The sequence below is a fragment of the Pseudonaja textilis genome, chromosome 3 (assembly GCF_049901715.1).
Source record: "Pseudonaja textilis isolate UNSWEBS1 chromosome 3, rPseTex1.2, whole genome shotgun sequence".
Classification (NCBI taxonomy): domain Eukaryota; kingdom Metazoa; phylum Chordata; class Lepidosauria; order Squamata; family Elapidae; genus Pseudonaja; species Pseudonaja textilis.
In genome coordinates this window covers 58,875,489-58,891,190 of record NC_141992.1, presented here as the reverse complement: position 1 = coordinate 58,891,190, position 15,702 = coordinate 58,875,489, and the positions used below count along the sequence as shown (strand labels likewise).

The 15,702-nt window shown below is 37.3% G+C and overlaps 1 long non-coding RNA gene across 1 annotated transcript in view; it reads left to right on the top strand.

Annotated features, from left to right (window-relative positions):
* Positions 1–15,702, top strand: part of LOC148126134 (uncharacterized) — a 119,064-nt gene that overhangs the window by 65,274 nt on the left and 38,088 nt on the right. The window lies entirely within an intron of this gene.

Genomic DNA, 15,702 nt, shown 5'->3' with positions numbered 1-15,702 from the left:
CAATTTTTTTGTAAACATTTTATTTGGGTTTTCATAATATATAATACAAATAAAATATCTTTTTTTGAGAATAGCATGGTCCCGAGTTATCACTTCTCCATACAGACACAAACTCAATTTCATATTCATCTTTGTGTTCTATTCCATATCTTATTACTATTCTAATATTTTCTCAATAATTTTCCCTTCCCTTAGTTTTCTCAACCTTGCTTTTAATTATCTCATTCCCTTCTAAATTCAATTATATATATCTTTTTCTAAGTTTCAATATCTTTCTAATCATTATATTTATATTTTTCTCTGTCCTGTTTCAATTTCATATTTTCTTTTCTCATTAAACAAAATTTTCCCCTGTAGTCACTGATTGGAGTATGATACCTTTGTATCTTTTAATTTTTGTCCATTCAACTCTTATTTAAACTTCTATTTATGCCTTTACAATTATAACATTCAATATAACACAGAACTTCTGGTCAAATTCTGCTTGGTACATTCTTAAAATACACACTGTTCTTAAAGAGAAAGTATATATATATATATATATATATATATATATATATATATATATATATATATATATATATATATAACAATAATAAATAAAATACTTATTCTATTCCAATTCAGCTCTAGCATTAATGTTAGTTATAATCTTTAACATCTTTAACATTTCTTTTCAATGGGATATCATACTTCCTTAGGAACACTTATAATATTTCCATAATTTTTTCATATTTCTTTCATATTCCTCTTCACTTAAATTTTTATAACTCATTAATAATAATTAAAATGTTCCCCTCCTTTCCTAATTTCATTCACTCATTCCCTTTATTTCATTTATTTATTAAACATTCCATTACATTACAATGAGTATTTTATCTATCATTTTAATCACACTTTTTCATATTTTCAAAGTTCATTTCTATTTCTAATATGACAATACTATCTTATATACCCTTGCAGAATCCCCCTTTCAATTAAGTTTTCACCCATGATCTCTGTGTCTTCTAAATAGACTTACACCTTTAATCCTTGTATGTTTTCCCTGTTTCTCTATATCCTGTTTCTGTCCTTTATAATTTCTTTTCCTTTCCCTCTTCCCCCTCTTCTTCTCCCTCCCCTTTTTGACCCCTTGTCTCCCTAATTCTGATTCTCTCTTCTGTAATCCTCTCTTCTCTTTCTTCCTAATGTTGTAATTATTTTCCAAACTATTCTTTTTTTTAGTTTTTTTTTCAGATCTTAAATTTTTCACTCTCTTTCCCCCCTTTCCTTTCCTTCCCCTACATAGAATTACTTGGTCATTGAAGATGGCTTCTTTTTTGTCCTGCCCTTCTTGTTCTACAGGCATTTTTTATTGTTTCTCATAGTTCAGGATCTCCATTTCTAAAAATTGAACTACGAAGCCAAAAAAACCTCTTCCTTCTTGTGCATCTTCTTTCTGTTTTTAAAGTTCCATTTTCAGTTCTTCCAAGAGTGGCACCATTTTAAAAACTTTTAAACAACCACCTGATTGATTTTAGTCCTTTAGATCCAATAACCCAAAATCCAAAAATCACCAAGTAATCCAAATAATCCAAAGCTGTTTCTTCTTGCTTCCTTTTTCCACTTTCTCTTCCTAGGGTTCTATTACTTGTTACAAAGTTTCAGTTAGAATGTATCTTTTAGGAATCTTGTTAAAGTTTCACTATTAATTCCTTTCACTTCCAGGTGGTCGTCTCCATTTTTCCAGATCCCACCCTTTTGTTTTTTTTCCTTTTCTCTCCTTTCCTTCTTTTAAATTTTTTTGAAAATCCAGAAATATTTATTATCCCTTTGACATTTTATTTTCAGCTTAAATGCCTGTTAATGTCAAAGTGGATTTTTGTCAGTTTCTTACTTAAATCTCTTAGTTGTCAATATGGGGAAGGAAAGAAAAAAAACCCAAATCCTTTCCCTTCCCTCTTTCATTTGCCGCTTCAAAATCTTCTTTGGGAGTAATGTTATTCTTTATAGTTCAAATTCCAGGGTACTTTATGTTGTTGCTTTTTCAGTTCAACCCAGTCAGCCAAAACTTTCTCTTCTTATCTTCCTCCTGAACATTCTTTTCTGGTTGAGCTCTTCTTTGAGGTGGCCATTTGTGACCACTGCTGCAACCGCCTTCGGGAAAGGGAATAATGGCCAGCTGGGGAGGAGAGATGCAGCTCTCCTCGACCCTGCTGGTGGTCTCCCCCCTCTTCACCACCTCTATGGGGTGGCTTAGCCCCCAAACCAGCCAGCTCAGGGCACTCCAGCGGCGAACATGGATCGAAGCCATGCACAATCACAGATTTCAGTTTGTCGCTGAAGAAGCTCGAACCGGAAGTCCCTCTAACATTTTGATCTGTCTTTTATTTTACCACTTAGTAATGTCCATTGTAGGGAGGCTGACAGATGCCACCTAATTCTGAACCATTTTTTAAGTATGCAGTGTCAACTAAAAAGATATTCCTTTGGTCTTTTTAGCTGCCAGAAAAAGGGAGGGGTGGGAAACAAGGCATTCTTGAAATGCCTAGATAATTACCTCGGCAGCCCAAAGTTGTCAGAGCATAAGAAGGTTATTGGATGATAACCATAAGAAGGCATGATGGACGACTCTTGGAGATGGATGTGCCCCATTGGAGAAGTCACATCCAGGGGGTGGGGGAAAGACTAGGGTCAAGGGGTAAGTGTATGATGTGATTTAGTATCGGCTGCACCCAGCCACGTGCCAACATGGCAATTTCTAATAAACCGATTTACTTTTTCTGAGATGCAGCTAGAAACTTTTGATTTGAATGAGGATGGATTTGTTGGAGCCCTGACATACAGCTTGGAGCCAATGCATCTAACAACAATGAAATCTCAGGCTTGAAGATGAAAGAGTTATGGAAGTTTGATATTCATGGCTGTTATATGAATAAGCATATACTAAAATGTATAATACAGGTAGTCCTAGACTTATGACCACAATTGAGCCCAAAATTTATGTTGCTGAGAGAGAAATTTGTTAAATAAGTGTTGCTCCATTTTACAACTTTTCTTGCCACAGTTGTTAAGTGAATCACTGCAGTTGATAAGTTAGTAACCTGGTTGGTAAGTGAATCTGGCATCCCCATTGACTTTGCTTGTCAGAAGGTCACAAAAGGGGAGTCACATGACATTCAGGCACAGCAAAGGTCATAAATATGAACCAGTTGCCAAGCATCTGAATTTTGATCATGGGGACAAAGGTGGTAACTATGAAAAACAGTCACATTTTCCAGTGCCGTTGTAATACTAAACAAACTATTGTTAAGTCAAGGAATACCTGTACTTTATTCTTATATTGTTCCTTTGGAGGGGAGAGGGCAATCTAATGAGTTGATTTAGAAGTGCTAAGAATTTGCAGAATGTAAAGTAGAAGCGAATGGCTTACAAGTTTATCCTAAGAACCAAAGTGGAACATTAGAACCAAGTTACCCTTCTGTTTCTAATAATTTCTTCATTAGCATAGCTTCCTTTTCAACCTAGGAGGGTGTAGCATGATTTTACAGTAAAACCTAGATGTTTTAGCAGCAGCTGAATGCTTGCTGATTGACCAAAGGTAAACATTGTGATGGAAAAAAAATATATTCAGTTATAGATTCAGCTATTGCCATTACTCTCCATTTGTGACAGACTCAGAAACTTAAGGAGAGTTAGCACCAGTAATATATCCTTAACTGCTTAATAGCAGCTCTGGGGTTGAGAACACACAAGAACTTAAGCTAAGCCTTTCATGCATTTTTAAAAAATATATAGGAGCAAAGACATTTATTCTAACCCTTCGGTGAACTCTGTGAATGCATAATGTATATAATAGCCAAGAAAAAGATTTTTTTAAAGGTACAATATTTTCTTTATGTTCTGAACCGAAATAGGTATCTCTGAATCTTTGAAACCACTATGAACAAACTTTTGAGTTCACCAAATATTTCCATGTGAGAAAATATTACATAAAGCTGGACTGAGGAGTAAAAAAGTTAATAATGATGTTTTGGAAAAGTTTCATGGACAAAATCTTAAGAAGGAGATAAAGTATTACAGCTTCTTACATGGGGGAAAACCCTTTTTTTTTTTTTTTGGTAAAGGTGGGATTAAATTCAGTAGTTACTTGGATTCTTGGAATCTTTTCAGATTTTGTTCAGCTGGATGTGGACATTTTTGAAAATGGGAAAAGCAGTCACTATAAATTTGATTGTCTCTAAAAGTCCAGAGTATTTAATCTATCTGAAGATTTCTTCTAATAATATTTTATAAGACTCTGATTGTGCAACCTAGATTTTTAAAGTTTCTCCTCTCTGCTTCAATTGCTTTCAGTAACATCTTGCCTGATTAAAGTATTTAGAATGTTTGAAATCTTGTTCACAATTTAATTTATATTCACTCTAACAGAAAACTTGGATTCCCTGAGTTTGGATTCTGATAATACAAATGGCTGTAGTTGTAATTTACCGCTAGATGGCATTAAACTGCAACTCAAGGAGCCGTATAGGCAGACCGTATGAGTCCTTATCAGCTTGAAAAATTCATCAGGTCTCTAATATTTTCTTATTCATTCTCAGAGGACCACCTTTCCAGGTCAGCCCCTTTCACGTGAATTGAGACTCCTGATATCTCATGTTAACTTAATCGAGCTAATATGGAAAAGAAGCGAAATTCTTTTTAAAATGTGTGGAGTAACGTTTGCATAGCGAGAAGGCAATGGGTGAAGCCATGCCATCTTAATATTTCAGAAATAAAGCTTACTAAGTTTCTGTTTTAAGTCAAGATTTATGGGATTAAAGATTTTTGATGGGTGGAATAAAATACAGGTTTTTTTAAAATTAGTATATTAGGATAGTATTTACAGGGCAGAAAACCTAATAAAAGAAATCAAAAGGTTGTTGTAATTTTTAAAGGGAAATGAATGAACATGGCTGGGGAAAAAGGATTCAGAGCAAGAGATTGAGGGTGGGTTTTTTTTTTTTTTTGCTTTTCAGAACCTGTTTTCCTGAAAACAATAAATAAAATCAGTCACTTTTCTCAAAAAGTCCTTGTTTTTCTTTTTTCTTTTCAAAACCCCGCAAGGTCAGCAACAGTAGATAATTCAACTCACAGTCCTCGAAGCAGATCCAAAGCAAGCATGGACACCCAAACCAGAACCACGAGTGGGTGTAACGGGTTGCGAAGCAGTTGTAGGAAAAAATCCTCCCACTGGTAATTGAAGCTTGGCTTTCCCAACGGAATGAAATCCTCTTACATGGAGTGACAAAAGATTGCCAAAACTATGCTGTAAAAAGAAGCGGGAGCTTTTGTGTGTGTGTGTGTGTGTGTGTGTGTGCTAAAAATGAGAAACACATGGGCTGGTTTGCAACAGCTACGCCACGGCTGCTTTTCTAATTATTCAGTGCTGCCCAGTGGCATTTCTGGAGGTGCCTCATTAAGAAAGGTAAATGCCTCTATCACTTTTATAGCTTTAGTCAAACCTGGCAGCCCCTGTGTCAATGCAAGGGTTTTACTAGAGAATGACCCTGCAATGGATTCTCTGAGGAATAACTCAGACATTCCTTCCCAAAGAATGTCTTTAATTATTGCATGTCTTTTTTCAGCTTCCCTTTTATTTTTACCTTAACCACGATCCTTTATTTCATTGGCTAAGTGATTTGCTTTCCCCTGAATCCACTATTGAGGTTCCCTACCCACCAGAGGTGGTATTCAGCAGGTTCTGACCAGTGGTGGGATTCAAATTCTTTTACTACCGGTTCTGTGGGCGTGGCTTAGTGGGTGTGGCAGGGGAAGGATACTGTAAAATCTCCAGTCAGAGGTGGTATTTGCTGGTTCTCCGAACTATTCAAAATTTCCACTACTGGTTCTCCAGAACTGGTCAGAACCTGCTGAATACTACCTCTGCTTCTGACCAGCTGTGGAGTACCGGTAGCGGAAATTTTGAGTAGTTTGGAGAACCGGCAAATACCACCTCTGATTGGAGATTTTACAGTATCCTTCCCCTGCTCCTTCCCCTGCTTTGGGAGTGGACGTAGTGGGCTTGCATGAAGAGGCATCTGTTCCTTATTAGATTTGTCAGAACATCATTTTCGGAATTGGCACAGAACAGAGAAATGGACCATTCTGTTACTCCAATAAAACTACGGGTCATCAGCTGTCAGAGCCAATCAGCCAACAGTGCTTCTCCAGTGGATGAATTGGACAGTAATGTAGAAATCCATCCATGCTGCTATTCAAATATGTCTCCTACAGAGACAGTTTTTAAAAGCTTGCACCTTATCATCTATGATTTATGTTGAAGTTATGAGATGAGTCTAGGTCAACCCACATCAAGGACTCCAGAGAAAACTATGAAGTTAAACTAAGATACCAAGATGTATTAAGAATCTATTAAAACAGTAAATTAGACAAGAGCAAAAATACTTATGACCACAATTGAACTCAACATTTCTGTTGTTAAGTGAGACAGTTGTTATGGGAATTTTACCTCATTTTACGACCTTTCTTGCCACAGTTGTAAGTGAATCACTGCAGTTGTTAAGTTAGCAACACAGTTGTTAAGTAAATCTGGCTTCCCCACTGACTTTGCTTATCAGAAGGTCACAAAAGATGATCACATGAACCTGGCACACTACGATTGTCATAACTATGAGACAATTATCAAGCATCAGAATTCGGATCATGTGCCCATGGGGAAGTTGCAATGGTCATAAGTCACAAGTGCCATTTTTTTTAGTGCCATGGTAACGTTGAACAGTCACTAAATGAACTATTGTAAGTTGAGGACCATCTATATTTATTTTAGGAAAATTTAGTTCAAGATAAAATTTGTTCAGATCAAGCAAAACATTTACACATGAGTATAATGACTCATTATGTATCATTTTACACATTGAAGTTTCTCTGGCTTTAAAAAAACCCCAAAATGGTATGTAGTATTTGCACATAACACAGCAAGACTTCCCCTCCTTTAAGTTCTTTGTTCCTTTGCATAGATTTGTCACTCAAAAATCAAGTCTTTTTCTTGGAAAACCAACAATGCTCTATATTTATAAAGATATTCCATATTTCAAGACCTATTTAGTGATCTCATGGGCCACAAAGTTTCTGAAACTGAACCATATTGTTTGGCTCATTTTCAGATTAAAAACATGCTAGATATCTATCCAGCTGAAAGATAGGAAAGAACTAATACTGTTTCCCATAACTGGATGTTATTCTCTGTCCTAGGTAGGCTTGTCAATTGTTTTCCATCTTCACAGTATTCTAAACATGTTGTTATCACCCCAGGGGTACCTGTTTCTTATTCCTTTCCGATATTTTTATATTCAAGAAAAGCTATGCACCACCATCATCAAAATGTCAATGTTCATGCAATATATAGAAATACAAAATGGCTCACCCAGACTTTAATGATATAGGGCCGTAATGGTGAACCTATGGCACGCATGCCACAAGTGGCACACAGATCCCTCTCTACGGGCACACTAGCCATGGCCCCCCAGCCCAATTCTACTGTGTATACACGTGTGCCTCCCGCCGGCCAGCCAGTCTTCGGATCTCTGCCACGCATGGGGCCTTCCCTGATCTCTGAAGTTCTCCCTCAGCACACCCTACCTTTCTCTCCCTAGTGCACCCTAGCTTTCTCCTGAATTCCTGCTGCCCATGCCTTCCCTGATCTCCACAGGTTCTACACTCCACAGGTGCCTCTCTATGGCAGGAATGCAGAAGAAAGCTAGGCCGCACTGGGGGAGAAATTGCGGAGATTGGAGAAGGCATGGGAGGTAGGAATGCAGGAGAAAGCTTGGGCCTGCTGTGGGGAGAAACTGAGGAGACAGTGTTGTGGGAATTAATAGTTTACTCTACTGTTTTATATGTACACTAAGAGCTTCTGAACTGGAGGCAAATTCCTTGTATTTCTAATTACATTTGATCAAATTATTCTAGTCTATTTAGTCTCTTCTAGTCTCTTCTAATCTAGTCTAGTGTAGTCTTTTAGAACATTGTATAATTCTTGAAATTTGAGTTGAGGGAATCATGGGTAATTTAACCATGGCTTAAACCATTTTGCAAATACAGGCCACGAGTAGTGCATGTTATTTGCAAGCAACATATTTCTTTACAGAAGTGGGCTTTGCGTGATAGGAGGTCAGGGTATGTGACCTGAAGCACAAGAACAGTTCATAAATAATTGGTTGAGAAATATGGAATGAAGAAGGTCCACACTTCTCTATGATTTCCCAGTGATCCATGAATGTTTATTGGGATGTCATGGCTTTGACCTATAATGGGACTGAAGCCAACACATATAAAAAGACCTCCTTATACCTGGCAGAATTCACAGAGTCCAGGTTCCGCCGAATGTTATGTTTTACATTCAGGATTGCAGAGCTCTTTGTAGGAGTTTGATGTCACATATTTCAGTATTTATTTGGCTAGTTTTACAATCATTATACAGAAACAGGATGATTTTCTGATGCAGGAACCAGTCTCAATAATCTGAATGTTTATGCCTATGTGCATATCCACATTATATGTGTGTGTGTGTGTGTGTGTGTGTGTGTGTGTGTGTGTGTGTGTGTATGTATGGCATTCAGCTTTGTTCGGGTATTTTCCCACATCATTATAGTTGTGCTTTTAAAGTTGTAGCAACGTTTCGGCAGAATCTCATCTGCCATCATCAGGCTTCTGTATTGTGTTCATTTGTCTACCAAAGCCTGATGATAATATTATATATATATATATATATATATATATATATATATATATATATATATAAAATATATTATCGGTATTATATATATATATATATATTATATATATTATATATAAACGTTGCTGCAATTTTAAAAGCATAACTATAATGACGTGGAAAATACCCGAACAAAGCTGAATACCATACATGTAAGTACCCGCAAAACTTAAGAAAATATATATACATACATACACACACACACACACACACACACACACACACACACACACACAAATACACATCATTCTTTAGTGAAATGTACATTTAATTCCTGTATTGGCAATCTGCTCAACAACCCATCCTTCAGTTCTTCATGCATTCAAATGTATATTTTGAATTTGTACAAATATACCTTTACTGAAGTCTGTTACATTAAAATATCTCAGCAAAAGAAGTATGCTTTGAACAAGATGGCAGATATGGTTTTAAGGAATGGCCCAGAGAGTTTATCCAGAAGTCTACATCAATGGCCCATTGACAAAGAGAGAGGAAGAATGATTTCACAAACACAACAAAATCCTTGTAATTTCAAATTGAAAATCAGATATGCATCAACTGAAAAGGTAATTCTATGGTCACTGAGATTCAAGTGGTTCTAGATGTTATGTTATATACAAAAATAAAACTGCAATGTTATATATTAACTTTTCCATTATGATATTGCATAACCAATTCACTCCTCTGCCACTTCCACAGGAAAATGTTTTATTTATCTCGACTGTTTATCAGTCTGTCCAACATCATTTTATGGGCTTTTTTATGTTTGCAATATTGTATGCAATATGATCATTTCATTTATTTGATGAAAGACGTCTTAAAAATGTTTTAGGGGATGAATAAAACCATAGCTAATAAATAATTTAGTGACATATTTATATCACATATTACATCTAAACAAACCATGACTTATACTTTTGAAATCAAAACAGCCTACTCATACATAAATTAAATTTAAAGAACGTCTTCCTTCATCATCTTTTGCTGACCACTCACAATAATAAGATACATATGCTAGAACAGCATGAAGCATACCAAATAAAACACACCCGTACGCCAAAGATTATCATACCAAAAAGTAGTGAACCTTGTTATGTTGCCGTATAAAGGATTGCAAAAATAATTAGCAAAGATTGTCCTTCGAAGCTGTCATACTGTAAAGATTAGACCACAACCTTAATGTCAGATGTTTATTCAGAAATTTACATAGGACTTGTGTAAGGCAGTTCTGGAACAGTGAACTTCACTGGAGACTTACTAAACTTTAAAGCTTGGAAAACATCCCAAAATTATCTCAAAGATGTTTATTCAAATGTCTTGGAAACATTTGCAATCGATTTTTCCATGGGTAAACAATTGTTTTTCCTAATGAAATCGACAGGATTGTATTTCTTTGTATAGCTGTGTGATATATATGTACATTTATTAAATTAATTAAACATTTTAAAATATTAAAATATCTAATAATGAAAAGTATTATCTGAGTTTGTTAGTTAACCAAGTTCTGAGGATAGTTGAGGCTAAATTGTATTTCACAGAGGGCATGAATCCAGATATTCATATTGACTGCTATACTGCTTAATAATGATATACAAGAGATACAGAAGAAGGTGCAATTTGAATATTTTATCTAGATCAGGTACTTGTTTTTAAAGGTACTTAATTAAAATATCCCAGTTGAAACTGAACAAGGAATCCTTAGAAATATGAAAACACAAAAATATGGAATTTGTTAAATGCAATGTGTCTTATTTGCTTTGGTTTATGAATTAAACATAATTTTTATGAGAATACCTCATGTCAGTGCCAAGAGATTTGTATTTTTTTACTGGAGTTAGCTTATTTACTAATACAATTTTATAATACAATTTGTCTACTTGTGTAAACAGCAAAAAAAGTGTGCCGACTATGATGGCACAGTAGTTAGTAGGCAGTCTTTGAGACAAACTCTGCCCAAAGCCTGGAGTTTGATTCTGATAGGCACAAGATTGACACAGCTTTCCATCTTTTCATAGTTGGTAAAATGAGGATCTAGATCATTGGAGGAAATATGATGACGTTTGAAAATTGCTCAGAGAGTGCTGTAAAGCATTATGGAGCGGTATATAAGTCTAAGCCTTATTGCTTCTAAAGGAGGAGCATAATACTGAAGGAGGACAACTTGAAAAACTTGGTCATAATGTATGTCAAAATAGGGGACAATTACATGACATTCTCAATCATTTTCTAAAATACCTTGCAATATGCACCAACATAGGCTTCTTTTGTTTCTAAGATCAGATTTATACGTACACTAGCTTGATACCTGTGCTTCGCTACGAAACTATGTGGTTGAGCTTAGTTTTTGGGGAGGAAAGTAAGGGGGGGAAATTCTGCCTCTGCCTACCAGTATCCATCGGTATTCATCTGGTTAGTGTCCTGTCAGTGTGTGAAGCTGTTTGGAAACTGAAACAGTATTTTCAGTGTAAGCAAGAAGGAGACAGCAAGGAGCCTGGGTATGGCTTAAGTCAACTGTTCTGTACTAAAGCTGCCTGGTGCTGTGAAAGTAAAACTGAAACTGAAACTCCTCTCCTCTGCTTGTGTTTTGCATTTGGAACAGATTTCTTTTCAGGTGAGGAGGGGGAGTAGAATTCCTTAGCATCAGAGCGTGTTAATAATAATATAGGAAATACTAATGCTCTGATGGTCATTTCGAAAAATCCTTTCTTAGTGAGCACATAGAAGCCAAGAGGAACATATGTGACAAATTTCAAGTTTGTAGGCTTTACAATTCTGGAGATTTTGTGATGATGCATGAGTGCTTTTTTGCTTTTCTATATATATATAGATAAAGGGCTTTATGCTTATTGCGTGCCGCTCTATACATTTTGAGTAGCTTTGTCCAAAATCACTATTAATTCTGAAATCCCAAAGAGGAATTTTAATGCAATTTGTATTTGTATTGTGATGACATGCAAAACTCATAAAGCTTTTGTGATGTCACAAGACACATACAAAAGGAGCAGACCTTATATCATGATGATATGCTTTTGTTATTTGCTCTGACTCGCCAAGGCAATCCCAGAAAGTAAAGAGAATACTTTTATTGTTCTGTTTAATTATCTTCAACTTCATCCTCAACTAGAAAGGAGGAATATGGAGGCTCTCCTTGACAGTGAGTTGCTGGTCGATCTTGATGGATTGCTATCTATATACATGTGTTATGTTCTAGCAAATGCACAAATCAAATCTGTCTTTCTTCCCCCTTACAATACAATGTTACGTCTAAGGCAGGGGTCCCCAAACTTGGCAACTTTAAGACTCGTGGACTTCAACTCCCAGAATTGTCCAGCTAGCTGGCTGGAGAATTCTGGGAGTTGAAGTCCACAAGTCTTAAAGTTGCCAAGTTTGAAGACCTCTGATCTAAGGCAATGTACCACACACTGAAGCAAATAAGCAAGTTAATTGAACTTGAACTCCTTTTGACAAAAATTAATCAAATGTAACTGCAATAATCTTTTCTAAAACCGTGTGACATTGTTTCCTCAAACAGTAAGTTTTAAAAAGTTCCCTCCTGATTGTTCTATGTTAGCTAATACCATTAGAATCTTGTACCTTCCTTATGAAAGTTTATTTGAGTTTTCTTTATCCTTCCTCTATGCAACACATTTTTTTGTAATAAACTACTATCTGCATTAAATCTTCTTGACATATCCAGGGTGCCTAAAGACATATTTCTAACAATGGAAGTTAACATGTTATAAATCAGGAGATCAGAGACAACGCTTGTGGTTTGGAGTGGGAGGCAGGGATAACCAGATCTTCTTTGGGAGCTCTGAAACTTGATACAAGGCAAACAGGTTTACCCTCTTCCTCAGTTATGTATTATGCACTTATATAAAACACAATTTGCCTGAACTATGGATTTTTCCTTCAAAGTTGACAAAATGAAGTTGAAACTGAAATGATGAAGAAATGCAATTTCTCAGAAGAAGGCAATGGCAACCCACTTCCACTGTGCATGGAGTCGCCAGGACTTGAATCTAGAGTTGTTAGTCATCCAATCTGCTACAGGGTTTCAGATGGCAGGATTAGAGTAAGATACAGTTGAACAATCAAAGTTACTGCTTTGAAAGCCTTACTGTTCTTCCCAAAAACTTACAGTATATAGATTGTTACCTAATTGCAGTTTTAATGGGACAGGAGAGTATGTGTGATTTCACAATAATTGTATTTAATTGTTGGAATGGAATGGAATGGAATAGGAGAGAAGAGGAGAGGAGAGGAGAAAAGAGAAGAGAAGAGAAGAGAAGAGAAGAGAAGAGGTGTTGATTTAGTCCTTTGACCAAATCAAAAATATAAAACTAAAACAAATATACAAATAGATACGAAAAACAACAACAGAATATGTTCATATTAAGTCATCACCCTCTACTGTTAACTCCAATCTGATCTAAATATTCTGTCCTCTTTGAAATGGCCTTTGAAGTAAAGAGTGCAGCCTTGCTAGCAATACACAGGTTCATTCTCTGCAAAAAGTAAGACAGTTTCTCCCAGGTACCCCAGTACTTTTTAGTTTTTAAATAAGAATCTTAAGTGCCAGGCTCCTTCTACATAGTGCAGTTTGCCATCCTAAAGGATACATCCAGTGTCTTCAATGGCTGGAGCTCCACAAATGCACTCTTTCTTCAAATGAAAATCCATAAATCCTCTCATGTCTTACCGTAGAGTCTAGTTCAAAACGAGCTCTGAAAAGGCTTATCTGAAATACTGAGGCATATGCTGTAAGTTACTAAACATTTTTCTGAGAAGCTGTTTTGTGTTGAGCCAGCCACTTTAAAGTTTCACCTTGCAGTTAAATAGAAATGAAAACTTTTTCTTTTCTTTTTCTTTTTGTCCTGAATACTCAATACCTTTTGGCATATGGTCTCGACATTGCCAGTCCAAAGTCCACTTTGACTTTCTCCTAGAAAAAGATATACATTTTTGGTGTAAGATAACCAGGGAATTCTTGAATTTGGCCTTAAGGATAGATAAGATAATGATCATCTCACGGTTCAAAAGCTCTTTTGTTATATGAATGCCAGAACACCCATTGTCCACTTTGGAATCAGAGGAAAATTCAGAGACCCATTCCCATATGGTCTATTAAACACTTCTGATGGGATTGCCAGCCAAACAAAACAACTTGCAATATGTGCCTAGATGACTTGAAATAGCCACACTGCTCTTACTGAGGACACAGCTTTAAATCAGATGCTTTATTGGTACCAATACACTTTGCAAACCAGTTTTTTTTTTTTAAAAAAAAGGCCTTACATATCTTTTTTGATGGTTTCAAAATTGAGAATTTAGGAAATCTTAGGCTAATTAGCATCATGAGATGCACTCTCGGAAAGTACATGCATTAGAAATAAAATGATGGTGTTTCGTACAGAAAGATTTGCCTGAGTATGATACTGATGTAAATTGAAGTTGCACCAGGCAAACATTTCCAAGAACAATAGCATTCTCCAGCTTGGAAAACATAAGCCCAAGGAAAAAAAAACCAATTAAACATCCACTATTTTTAAAAAAATATACATGGTATATACCGTGTCTCCAACAATATGGCCTCCCCCAATAGGAAGTCCCAGCATGCTTTATAGGCATAAAATCAAATTAAGCCCCTCCCCCCAAATTAAGGCCTATATTAAACATGTGAAATGTGGGGGAATGGTGGGGCGGCTGGCCATTAGGAAGTACTTTTGTTGCATACCCGGATATGGTGTTGCTTGCGTTGACCTCAGCGTTGGTGGGGCACTTCGAATTGGGAGACCTTCTGCCATTGCTTTCCCTTCTCCCCGTGCTGCCATGGCATTTAAAGCAATGCCACGGCGTTTGGCACAGCCATGCGTGGCCAGCCAGGGCTCCTCCCTGCAACCGGAGCCTGGCGGAGACACTTGGCTTCAGGCGCTCCTGTCGCTGCCTTCCCTTTGCCTTCGAAGGCAAAGCCAATTCTTTTAAAAATGACGCCCTACTACCGGTACGACAAAGACTCCCCTGCCCAAGAAGGCAGCCCAACTCCACATGGGGAGGCCAATGTCACCAGGCAGAGTGCAAAGAACTTCACCTGGGGCGCCCAGCGCAGCTGACAGGCGGGCCCTCCTACCCGGCGGCAGAGCTTTCACCAAGGCACTGAGCGCCTCCCTGCTGGACCCTCTGCTCATCCCGCCAGAGCCGTGCGGGCTGGGCAGAGCTGGGAAAGTGAGCTGCGGGTGCGCACCCGCCTGCCAACCAAAAGAGCTGGGCTGACTCGAGCTTGGCTTCCTTCCCAAGTCCCTCAAAGCCTGAACCTGAAGGGGCCAGTCTAAATGCACGGCAGCACGGGGAGAAGGGAAAGCAATGGTGGCGGAAGGTTTCCTGATACGAAGTGCCCCACCAACACTGAGGTCAACATCCAAGCCGTCGCCGCCCGCCCTCCCGAGGATGCAAGGGGGGGGGAATTAAGTCACTCCCCAAAAGACGGCCTAGCCGTTTGTTCGGGGGTCAAAAAAAAATAAGGTCCAGCCTTATTTTGTGAGAAACACAGTATGTGTGCTGTAAAGTTTCTCTATGGCTAAGTTTTCATTGGTGATTAAAAAAAAATGAAATGAAAAGTACAAGATTTAGTAGGAACGGTTGTGGTCACCACATTACAAAAAAGATGTTGAGATTGTGGAAAAAAATGCAGAGAAGAGTAAGATTAAAGGCCTGGAGACTAAAACATACGAAGAACAATTGCAGGATTTGGGTTTGGCTAGTCCAGAGAAAAGAAGGACTGGGGGGACACAATAGCAGTATTTCAGTATTTGAGAGGCTGCCACAAAGAGGAGTGAGTCAATTTATTTTCCAAAGCACCAGAGGCCAGTACAAGAAACAATGGATGAAAACTAATCAAGAAAAGAAGCAACCTGGAATTAAGGAAGAATATTCCTAACAGTGCGGAC